Source organism: Nymphalis io, chromosome 12 (genome assembly GCF_905147045.1).
Source record: "Nymphalis io chromosome 12, ilAglIoxx1.1, whole genome shotgun sequence".
Classification (NCBI taxonomy): Eukaryota; Metazoa; Arthropoda; class Insecta; order Lepidoptera; family Nymphalidae; genus Nymphalis; species Nymphalis io.
In genome coordinates, this window is record NC_065899.1 from 11,861,622 (window position 1) to 11,874,571 (window position 12,950).

The following is a 12,950-nucleotide window of genomic DNA, read 5'->3' on the forward strand; positions in this document are numbered from 1 at the left end:
TTTGTGTTTATAATTCATCTCGTGCTTGACGGTGATGGAAAACATCTTGAGGAAACCTGCATGTGTCTAATTTCACTGAAATTCTGCCACATGTGTATTCCACCAACACGCACTGGAGCAACGTGGTGGAATAAGCTCCAAACCTTCTTCTCAAAAAAGGGAGAGGAGGCCTTAGCCTAGCAGTGGGACATTCACAGGCTGTTACGGAATATATTTACAGTGACTGTTGATGACTACCTCATTAGCTTAGTGGCTTAATGTAAGGCTGCAAACTCGGAGGTCCTGGATTTAATCCAGTTCGGGCGGGTAAAAAGTTATTGGGTTTTTCTGTCAGAAAATATTTTTATCTCAGTAGCAGCTCGAAGTCTGGAAGTTTGTACACTCCCGTGCCTCGGAAAATACGTAAAGACGTTGGTCCTGCGCCTGAATTCGTTCCGGTCGTGTCGGATTGCCTTCCCATCGGATTATGAGAGCTAGGGAAGAGAGAGTGCACCTTTGTTTGCGCACACACTTGTGAACTATATTATCTCCTGCGTAGTTGGCTATCCTCTCGTGAGATTGGCCGCCGTGGCCGAAATCGGTTTGGATGACATTATTATTACATATACATTTCACAATTAAATCATTTTATTATAATTTATATAAAAATATATTTCTCCAAATAAAATAATTATTTGAAATTCTGACGGATGAATACAAACCTTATTTAATGTAATTATTGACGAAACATGGAGTTATTCGATATGAATCAACTCGAAACTCAATTTATTTATAGATTTCTCCTGAAATGACAGAAAGCGATAAGCCTCATTGACTACAATTAATATAATATTTAAAGGATATAACAACAAAGAATAATTGTATGTCGGTTTTATAATTGAGTGTCTTTTTTGGATAAATTCTGAAGCATGAACTTGTATAAAAGTAAGTAACAGCCTGTAAATGTCCCACTGCTGGGCTAAGGCCTCCTTTCCCTTTTTGGGAAGAAGGTTTGGAGCTTATTCCACCACGCTGCTTCAATGCGGGTTGGTGGCATACACATGTGGCAGAATTTCAATGAAATTAGACACATGCAGGTTTCCTCACGATGTTTTCCTTCATCGAAAAGCATGAGATGAAATATAAACAGAAATTAAGCACATGAAAATTCAGAGTTGCTTGCCCGGGTTTGAACTCACGTTCATCGGTTAAGATTCACGCGTTCTTACCACTGGGCCATCTCGACTTGTATGTACAATACATATTTGCATTAAATCGTTGAATAAGTTTGGTAATTATTATTATTTTTACATAGATAGATAATGAACGAAGGCGATCCAACTGCGCAGAGGGGTGAGACAGGGGGATGTAATATCCACGAAACTGTTCACCAACGCGTTGGAAGACGTTTTCAAAACGCTGGATTAGACTAGGTATGGAGTCAATGTAAACGGCGAGTACATCTCACATCTTCGATTTGCCGACGATATCGTCATCATAGCAGAGTCGCTGAAACAACTCACCGAAATGCTGCGTAGCCTAGGCGAGTCTGCCCGGTGTGTCGGTCTCGGTATAAACTTGGACAAGACCAAGGTCATGTTCAATAGGCATGTCGTGCCGGGACCGATGTACGTCGAGGGGAAACCTCTCGAAGTTGTTAGTGAATATACCTACCTAGGACAGATAATACAAGTCGGTAGGAACAACTTCGAGAAGGAAGCCGATCGAAGAATTCGCTTGGGATGGGCAGCATTTGGCAACCTTCGTCAAGTCCTCAAGTCGTCTATACCGCAATGTTTGAAGACGAAAGTCTTCAATCAATGCGTCTTACCTGCCATGACATACGGTGCCGAAACGAGGACACTAACTGCGGGACTAGTCCACAAATTCAAAGTCGCTCAGCGTGCTATGGAGCGAGTTATGCTCGGAGTATCTTTGAAGGATAAGATCAGAAATGAGATTATCCGGAAAAGAACCGGAGTCACCGACATAGTTTGCAAAATTAGCAGGCTGAAGTGGCAGTGGGCTGGTCACGTATGTCGTAGGACCGATGGCCGTTGGAGCAGACGAGTCCTAGAGTGGAGACCGCGAATCGGCAAGCGCAGCGTAGGGCGCCCTCCAGCCAGGTGGACCGACGACCTTAAGAAGGTGGCGGGCACCAACTGGATGCGGAAGGCGGAGGACAAGGAACTTTGGCGCACCTTGGGAGAGGCCTATGTTCAGCAGTGGACAACGATTGGCTGTTGATTGATTGATTGATATAAGAGGTAGTTGGTTTAACAGCGGTACCTACGAGCGAATATCATTTATATAGATAGTTTAATATTGTAGTGTTGAACGGTATCGAAATTGTACCGGAGGTAGTTTAGTCAAACTAAACGGTACCTAAAGAGACTTAGTGGTGGTAGTAGTGGTAAGGATAATAATCCTTGGGAGAGGCCTATGTTCAGCAGTGGACAACGATTGGCTGTTGATTGATTGATTGATAGATAGATAAATCTTATTTTTGCATTCATTTAATATAAAAAAATTACGTACATCATCGTCAAACTGTCGATGTTTTCGACGCTTAAACGAAATGAATGAAAATAGTTTTTTTTTATAGAATAGGAAGGCAAAAAAGCGTATGGGCCACCTGATGGTAAGTGGTCACCAACGCTCATAGAAATAGGCATCGTAAGAAATGTTAGCCATCGCTTACATAGCCAATGCGCCACCAACCTTGGGAACTAAGGTTTAAAGATTATTTATTTCCATAAAGACAATTACATCACTTACATGAGAACACAATTGAAGAAAAAATACAAACAATTAACAGACATTCGTTGTCGTACTTACATTTTTCAATGGAGAAAATAACACAATGTCACCACATGTCTGAGGGTATCTTGTTATAAAGACGAGCACCGTCATATGTTATTGCGGTTTGACCGAACTTGGTATGAGTTTTAGGCAAAACAATGAGACTCGCGCGTCGAGTGCAGGGGCGCCCATATTTTTTGCCGTTATTAAATTGTAGTTCGGTATGGACATTTTTATTTATAGTTTTACGTATGAAAGTGCAGGTGCTGTAATTATATAATTGTTTTATGCTCATTAATTTAGTTTCGCGGTAAATTTTTTTAGTTGATGTTTGAAATTTAAAATTAAATAACATTTTTATTATTTTATTTTGTAGGACTTGTAGTTTGTCCAATCGTGTTTTGGCAGCACTTCCCCAGATTTCGATTAGTTATAATAAATGTGATTTTATTAGGGAATTATAAACTGTGAAACGTAGTTTACGTGGTATGCACCGAACATTAATCCGCAAAGAGGCATGGAATGAGATCAATTTACTTATTGTAGTATATTGTAATTAATAAATGTCCGCTCAGCATCTGGCGGGGAGAGTGGCGGGTAACATACGCTTCCCGGACAGTCGAGAGGTGGCCTGCGCCAGAGCGAGTAGTCACACTATAACGAGTTTTATTTGTGATCCACAAAGTAACTATAATACAAGTGGCCACCCTGCCAGAGGTTAAAAAATAACGTGAGTACAATAAATAAATAAATATTTTTTTTTATTTTTTGTACTCACGTTAATTAATTAATTTCAAATACGTGTATTCAAATCAGTAGTATATACACGTATTATATATATATATATATATATATATATATATATATATATATATATATATATATATATATATACACGTATTTGAAAAATAAACAGAGGTAAATTGACGAGTGAATTCAATTTATCATAAAAAATATATATATTTATTTAATTTACGTATTAATATATATGTATTGGTAATAATATTGGATATAAATTGATATATGTACGTCTATATAAGTTAAAGTGCATTGCCGTTTTATTTAAAAACAAGTATATTAAATTTTTTTAGTATTTCCAATATAAAAGCGTAATTGAATAAAGTATTTGTTATAAATCATATTTTATTATATCGCAAAGCATATGATACATTTCGTCGAAGATTGTTAAGAATATGATAGTTGGGTTATACTCGTTTATTGGTACCGAGAAAATAATAATAAATGTACCCACATAAAAAAAAAGAAATGTAATGAACAAAACAATGATATTCGATATAAATCATGTAAAATTAATGCTTTACTGATAGCAATTTCTATTTTGGAATAATAGTGATGTGTTTTCAAAAGCAGTGCAATTGTCACGTTGACTAATTATTATCAATAAATCATTGAAAATATAAGTTATTAATTTCGTTAAATTGTTTTTAATTAACAATAAAATAACTTTGTTTATTTTTGTAAAAAAAAAGAAAAAAAAATGTAGCTTTGTTAACAAATATTCCAACCCTGTTTTGTAAAGCATTGAGTTATTACTAAAAGAGAGGTACGCCGTGGAGTACCGGCTTAGAATAATACTCCCCCAATCTCATCCCGTGGGTGTCGTAAGAGGCGACTGAGGGACGGGGAAAAGGGGGGATGGGCAGCAGCGTCCCCCCCCCATAAACAACTTACCCCCCTACTGCGCTCGCCAACACGCCTGCCCAGCGCGGCGAGTATGGGCAAACCCTCCTTAATGGCAGATGCGCCCAAAAAAAAGACCCCCAGTTACCGGCAAGCCCGCTAGGCCCGACCAAGGTAGCGGTAGCGGTATCGGCAGGGCAGGGGGTGAAGAATAAGAATAAGGACTAAGTATCACCGGTTCACGGCAGGCTACCGTATAAAATGACTTCACATGGCAACGTACAATGGATGCTCGATGAGGCTGGACCATCACCTCGCCGAATTAGAAGTAGAGTTAAGTCATATAAACTGGCATATACTGGGGTCATCTGAAGTTCGAAGACAGGGGGAGGACACGATAACTCTAGAGTCCGGTAACTTACTCTACTTTCGCGAAGGTGATAACCCCTCCCAGGGTGTTGTCGGTTTTCTAGTCAAAAAGGATCTCATTAGCAGCATTGTGGAAATCAGTAGTGTGTCGAACCGGGTAGCGTACCTTGTCCTAAAACTTTCCGACAGGTACTCCCTGAAGGTCGTACAGGTATATGCGCCAACTTCGACATACTCTAATGATGTGGTCGAAGCGATGTTTGAGGACATCGCAAAGGCCCTCAACGACACCTCGAAGGTCCACTACAAGTTGTTATGGGAGACTTTAATGTTAAAGAGCTTAAAAATAACAAAGCTCCGGGAGATGACGGAATCACAACAGAGTTGCTTGCTTGCTGCCGGTCCTGAAAGAGCTAGCAAGCCTCTTTAATTCCGTCATCCAACATGGCAAGACCCCGGAAACGTGGAGCGGGAGTGAGGTGGTACTATTTTCAAGAAAGGTGATAAAACCCTCTTGAAAAACTACAGACCAATCTCCCTCCTGAGTCACGTGTATAAGCTGTTCTCAAGAGTCGTCACGAACCGTCTCGCCAGACGACTTGACGAGTTCCAGCCCCCAGAGTAAGCCGGCTTTCGATCAGGCTACAGCACCGTGGACCACATCCATACTATTCGGCAGATTGTGCAGAAGACCGAAGAGTACAATCAGCCGCTGTGTATGGCATTTGTGGACTACGAGAAAGCCTTCGACTCCATCGAATCCTGGGCAGTGCTCGACTCATTACAGAGATGTCATACCGACTGACGAGATATATCGAGGTACTGAGATGTCTGTACAACGCCGCTACAACGACTGTCCACATCCAGGACTGTAAGACGAAGGCGATCCAACTGTGCAGAGGGGTGAGACAGGGGGATGTAATATCCCCGAAACTGTTCACCAACGCGTTGGAAGACGTTTTCAAGACGCTGGATTGGACTGGGTATGGAGTCAATGTAAACGGCGAATACATCTCACACCTTCGATTTGCCGACGATATCGTCATCATAGCAGAGTCGCTGGAACAACTCACCGAAATGCTGCGTAGCCTAGGCGAGTCTGCCCGGTGTGTCGGTCTCGGTATAAACTTGGACAAGACCAAGGTCATGTTCAATAGGCATGTCGTGCCGGGACCGATATACGTCGAAGGGAAACCTCTCGAAGTTGTTAGTGAATATACCTACCTAGGACAGATAATACAAGTCGGTAGGAACAACTTCGAGAAGGAAGCCGATCGAAGAATTTGCTTGGGATGGGCAGCATTTGGCAACCTTCGTCAAGTCCTCAAGTCGTCTATACCGCAATGTTTGAAGACGAAAGTCTTCAACCAATGCGTCTTACCTGCCATGACATACGGTGCCGAAACGTGGACACTAACTGCGGGACTAGCCCACAAATTCAAACTCGCTCAGCGTGCTATGGAGTGAGCTATGCTCGGAGTATCTTTGAAGGATAAGATCAGAAATGAGATTATACGGAAAAGAACCGGAGTCACCGACATAGCTTGCAAAATTAGCAGGCTGAAGTGGCAGTGGGCTGGTTACGTATGTCGTAGGGCCGATGGCCGTTGGAGCAGACGAATCCTAGAGTGGAGACCGCGAATTGGTAAGCGCAGCGTAGGGCGCCCTCCAGCCAGGTGGACCGACGACCTTAAGAAGGTGGCGGGCACCAACTGGATGCGGAAGGCGGAGGACAAGGAGCTTTGGCGCACCTTGGGAGAGGCCTATGTTCAGCAGTGGACAACGATTGGCTGTTGATTGATTGATTGATATAAGAGGTAGTTGGTTTAACAGCGGTACCTACGAGCGAATATCATTTATATAGATAGTTTAACATTGTAGTGTTGAACGGTATCGAAATTGTACCAGAGGTAGTTTAGTCAAACTAAACGGTACCTAAAGAGACTTAGTGGTGGTAGTAGTGGTAAGGATAATAATCCTTACCACTACTACCATCACTAGAACCTTTGGATGCTGAAGGTGATTCAGCTTCTGTTGGTTTACGTTGGGAAAAATGAAAACGGGCACTTGAGTTATATTTGACGGCATCAACATTATCAATCCCGAGACAAAACGAGCTACCCTTTTGCATATGAGGGGCTAACTCTACAAGATTTTTTTTTATAATGTTCCTGGGGCTCATATAGAAGTAGATGCTGGTGACGTATAAAAAATAACATTAAGTAAATTAGACGAATATTTTTCACCTAAACAAAGTCGGGTCTATGATCGTCATTTGTTTTGACTTATCAAACAAGAGGAAAAAAGTTTGAAAAGTTCTTGGTTAGATTGCGTCATCAAAGCTCCAATTATAGATTTATCTCTATAGAAGAGCAAATGATCGACCAAATTACAGAAAAGTGTGAGTCAGTTGAACTACGAAAGAGAATAATAACATTGGGAGATGAAATAACTTTGGATAAAATTGTTTTCGAAGCCAATTCATTAGAAACTGTTAACCGACAACTTTATAATTTTTCGACAAGCAGCACTAGTGACCAAGCAATTAATCGGTTGGAATTAAAATTTAAAGACTCTGTCCCGAATAAGTGCACGCGTTGCGGTGGTAGTCACTCAAAAGATAAAATTATTTGTCCAGCACGAGATAAAAAATGCCTAAAATGCGGATTTGTTGGTCATTTCCGTAATTGTTGCAGGACAAGGGGCTATAAAACGCAAGAGTAGTGCCCCATTCAAAGTTGACGTACCTACAAAAAAGCCAAAGCCCCGACCTATTGAAGTCGATTATATTTTCCATCTTGATAGTGATGATAGTATAATGTGCACTTTGGGTGGTGTTGAAATTGACATGCTTATAGATTCGTGCAGCAAGTGTAATATAATCAATGACATTACTTGGGAAAATCTTAAGTCTAGTGGTGTTCAGGTAAAAAACCTAATTAAAAGTCCTCAAAAAGAATTTAGGGCATATGGTACTGAAAATCTCCTGACAGTTCTGGCGTCTTTTGATTCTTCAATAACGGTGGGGGTTAATTCATAAGCAGCCACCTTCTATGTTATTAAAGATGGTACCCGGAATTTACTTGGGAAAAATATTGCAATGGGGCTTGGTGTTTTAAAGGTAGGTTTACATATAAATTTAGTTGAAAATACCGCATTCCCCAAATTCAAAAATATTAAAATTCATATACCAATTAATGAATCAGTCAAACCCGTTTCACAACCATGTCGCAGAGTTTCGATTCCTCTTGAAGATAAAATCAATAATAAAATAAAGGAATTGATTGAGGCAGATATAATAGAAATTGTTGATAGTCCATCTGATTGGATTTCTCCCTTAGTCCCTGTACTCAAAGAAAATGGAGATATTCGTATCTGTGTAGATATGAGACAAGCTAACAGAGCAATAATAAGAGAAAAATATCCCCTGCCTACTATAGAATAGTTGATCCCACAATTTCGTAATGCTAAAATATTTTCTAAATTGGATTATTTCTTTTATTAAGAATGCATTCCACCAGCTCAAAATAAGTAAAGATAGTAGGCATATAACAACTTTTATTTGTAATAAAGGATTGTTTAGATATAAACGTCTAATGTTTGGCATCTCATGTGCCCCTGAATGTTTTCAAAAAGTTCTAGAAAGAATTTTTTTACCATGTAAAGGAGTCGTTAATTTCATAGATGATATTGTTATATTTGGGAGTAATGAAGCTGAATATGATATGAGACTGAAAGAAGTTTTAAGTAACTATAACATTCTTTTGAACCAGAGTAAATGCGTGTATAGGGTTAAACAAGTAAATTTTCTGGGGCACCAATTATCTTGTAACGGTATCAAACCCCTCGATAAATATGTCAAAACAATAGAATCCTTTGGTAAACCCGCTACGATCGAAGAAGTTCAAAGTTTTTTAGGACTCGTTAATTATGTGGGCAAGTGGATTCCAAATTTAGCAACTTTGACTGAACCATTACGTAACTTAAATAAATATTGGTGAGCAGTACATGTAAAATCGTTTGAAATGCTAAAGCAGGCAATGACTAAAATAGGAACTTTAGGCTACTACGATCCAAATAATAACAGAACACAAGTTTTTGCGTATGCTAGCCCCGTCGGCCTGGGTGCTGTATTGGTCCAACATGATTCTTCTGGACCACGTATAATTGCATACGGGAATAAAAGTTTAACTGACCGTGAAAAACGGTATTGCCAGTCTGAAAAAGAAGTTCTGGCTTTAGTTTGGGCAGTTGAACATTTTAATTTATATCTTTTTGGGATGGACAGTTTTGAATTAGTAAGTGATCACAAACCATTAGAGGTAATTTTTAGACCAAATTCTAAAGCCATGTGCACGAATTGAACGTTGGGTATTGCGGTTACAATCTTACAATTTCAAAATATGTTAATTTAATAGTTGCACAATTCCGCCCTACAGCGATTCAACTAAATGAGCTAAAACAAGCCAGTGAAGAAGATACGGAACTTAAATTAGTTAGAAATGGCATTATTAGTGATAATTGGGACCCAAAAGTAAATAATTACAAATACTTTGCCCATGAACTTTGCTGCCAAGATAATTTAGTTTTACGGGGAAATAAATTAGTTATTCCATTAAGTATGCGCAATTTATTATTAGCGGCTGAGGCTCATGAGGGCACCCTGGAATTGTTGCGATGAAAACTAGATTACGCACTAAAGTTTGGTGGCCTAATATAGACAATGACGCGGATCATTATGTGAGATCTTGTAAGGGGTGAACTCTCGTTTCCGCCCCAAACCCACCGAATCCGATGCGTAGACGCGAGCTTCCTGTACAACCATAGATAGATGTTGCCATTGATTTTCTTGGTCCATTACCGAGTGGACATTTTCTCTTTGTAATAATAGATTATTTTAGTCGCTACAAGGAAATCAAAGTAACTAAATCAATTGACTCCACAACACTATTGCTGTACTTAAGGAAATATTTTCAAGATTAGGTATACCAGTAAGTGTTACGGCTGACAACGGCCGGCGAATTGCCGGCCATTCCAACAAGTACGGAATTTAGTTGTTTCTGTAAAGAGTATGGAATACGACTTTTCCATAGTATTCCTTACTGGCCTCAACAGAACGGCGAAGTCGAAAGACAAAACCGTGACATACTAAAAAGACTTCAAATTAGCCAATCTCAAAGGTCTGATTGTCAAGATGATTTGTTAAAATATTTAATGATGTACAATAATGATAATGAGTGGTCTAATGAGGAGTACTCCTCATTCGACCACTGGTAAATCTAAATCGGAACTTTTTTATAGGCGTCAATTTAGGGATAAGTTACCTTCCGTCATAGATATAGAATTTTCAGATGTAGATCTCGAGGCCAAGGATAGGGACACAATAATGAAAGCGAAGGGGAAAGAGTATAGCGATAGGAAAAGGGGAGCCACGGAGAGCACAATAAATGTAGCTGATAAAGTTTACATCAAGAACGCAACTAAGGACAACAAATTAGCAACTACATTTGGTGACACTACACACACCGTTATTAATAAACACGGAACAGATGTAGAGGTCGAAAATGATTTAAATGGCAACAGATTGCGAAGAAATATAGTTCACTTGAAGAAAGTTGAAGGGCAATGGAAAGTGTGTAACGATGATAGTGAAAATACCAATACCAATACTAATAGTGAGATTAATAATTAAAGTACGCGTTTGTTTTAGAATATAATGTTTATGTCGATTAATGATTACTGCATAATTTAAATGATTGATAATTACTGTATTATTTGTTATATTCGAAATAAATATAATGTATAATAATTATAGGCTGTGTAGTAGAAGGAATTATTATTTTTCTTTTATTTCTTTTGTAAAAGGTAGATTTAGTATATTGTAATTAATAAATGTCCCCTCAGCATCTGGCGGGGCGAGTGGCGGGTAGCATACGCTTCCCGGACAGTCGAGAGGTGGCCTGCGCCAGAGCGAGTAGTCACACTATAACGAGTTTTATTTGCGATCCACAAAGTAACTATAATACACTTATTAAGAGATTTATGTGAACATTCCATGTTAAATAAGTATCCATGTATAAGCCAAGATATCTTTCATGATTTTTTTCTTGTAAAACTAATACATTATGTCCCTTGTGCCTGTAATTACACTGGCTCACTCACCCTTCAAACCGGAACACAACAATACCAAGTACTGCTGTTTCGCGGTAGAATATCTGATGAGTGGGTGGTACCTACCCAGACGAGCTTGCACAAAACCCTACCACCAGTGAAATAGTGTTCTAAGTTCAGATTTGAACTGCGATCTGTAGTAATATCTATTATCAATTTATCCATAAATATAATGTGTTTTATCCACGAAGCCATCTCGACATAATTATTAACTTTATTATTTAAATAGCTTACTTGCATAAATGTAAAAAAAAAAAAATTTCATCTGTTTAACGCTTATAATTGTCGCATGTATTCAAATGCATTACGCTATATGTCATGTCGCGTTTGTTCAATAAATCTACACGACTATGCCACATAACACCACAAAATGCAACGTATGTGTGTGGTTTGTATGACTGAGTGTAATTTTATAGCTTTTATCGCTATATTATTACTATTTACAATTGCCACACCAATAATAATTGTTCAAGATTTATTTTTCTCTGACGCTTATACGCGTGGTCGTGTTTCTGACATTAATTTGTAACATGTACGTTATTGTTGATGTTAATAGTAGTTTTTTTAATAATAATAATAATATCCTGGGACATTATTCACACACGGCCATCTGATCCCAAATTAGGCGGAGCTTGTGCTATGGAAACCAGACAAGTGATATTTTTATTTTATTAAATAGGAAGCCAACGCAGTATATTTTGTTTCTTATTCTAGACTACAATCTTAAATAACTTAAATATAAAAATTGCATACCTCAGTTATAGGCTAACTTAACATGCGTAGGAAAAAAGTACATTCTTTGTTATAAAACTTAAAAAAGAACTAAATTAAGTAAGCAAAGAAAAGAAGAACTATTTATAAAAACAAAACAAAACATGCAAAAATTATAACAAAAAAAGAAGTAAACGTCATTATAAAAAATTGACAAATTAATTAATGTAAATAAACAAATGTATGAACTTACTATGACATATATATTATGAGTATTGTCTTGTATCTTAGACTTAAATAAACGAAGGGCAACGTTAAGTAGTAAAGTCACCTCTCCCTTTTTGAGGAGAAGGTTTGGAGCTTATTCCACAACGCTACTCCAATGCGGGTTGGTGGAAAAAAAAACGTAAGGTGGTTAGATACATTTTAATTTGTCTTTTAAATCGTAAAGTAGATTGTTGAAAAATATCTAAGCTAGCTTTTTTGAAAATATTTTTACATGTAATAACCATTATGTTAATAGGTGCAGCCCAGGTTACTTTTCGCAAGCCCTTGACTAAAGGCTTGTTTATTTTAAATGAAACATCTAACGTTACACCTTGGTACTGCCAATTTAACTCTGCTCAATAAATTTGGACAATCAATACCGCTATTTACAATACTGTGCAAAAAACATAAATCCATTAAGTCTCTACGATTAGATAGTGAAAGAGCTTTATATAACTTTAGCTGATATTTGTAACGCTCATTCTGATTGAAAATATTGTCTTTGTAAGCCAGATGATGTAAAAGTTTTTTTTTTTTTTTTGTATTCTTTCAATTCTATCTTTATGTAATTGATAGTGAGCATTCCATGCGACCGAACAATATTCAAGTTTGCTTCTTATCATTCTGTTAAAAAGTGTTATTTTGGTTCACGACCTTTTAAATTCTTTAAATGTTATTGTACATAATATAAAAATGTCTGCGACTGTAATGTAACTGAATGGTTACCATTCAGCTTCCAAGTTGGGATATAAACAAACCACTGATTTTCAATGATGCCCTTTGTGGCTGTGACGGGCTGTGACTTGTTTGATGGTGCGTATAAATTATGACGCCAGCATTATTACCTAATATGTATGTATGTGGACATAGCAGTATATAGCTAGCAACAAGATATATAAAAAAATTATAATTAAAGGGTAAAATCATAATGACTGTAGCATGGAATAATTTCATTATTTCAATGACTTTATTTGTACGAGTAACGATTACTTATGAACAACAATTTTATA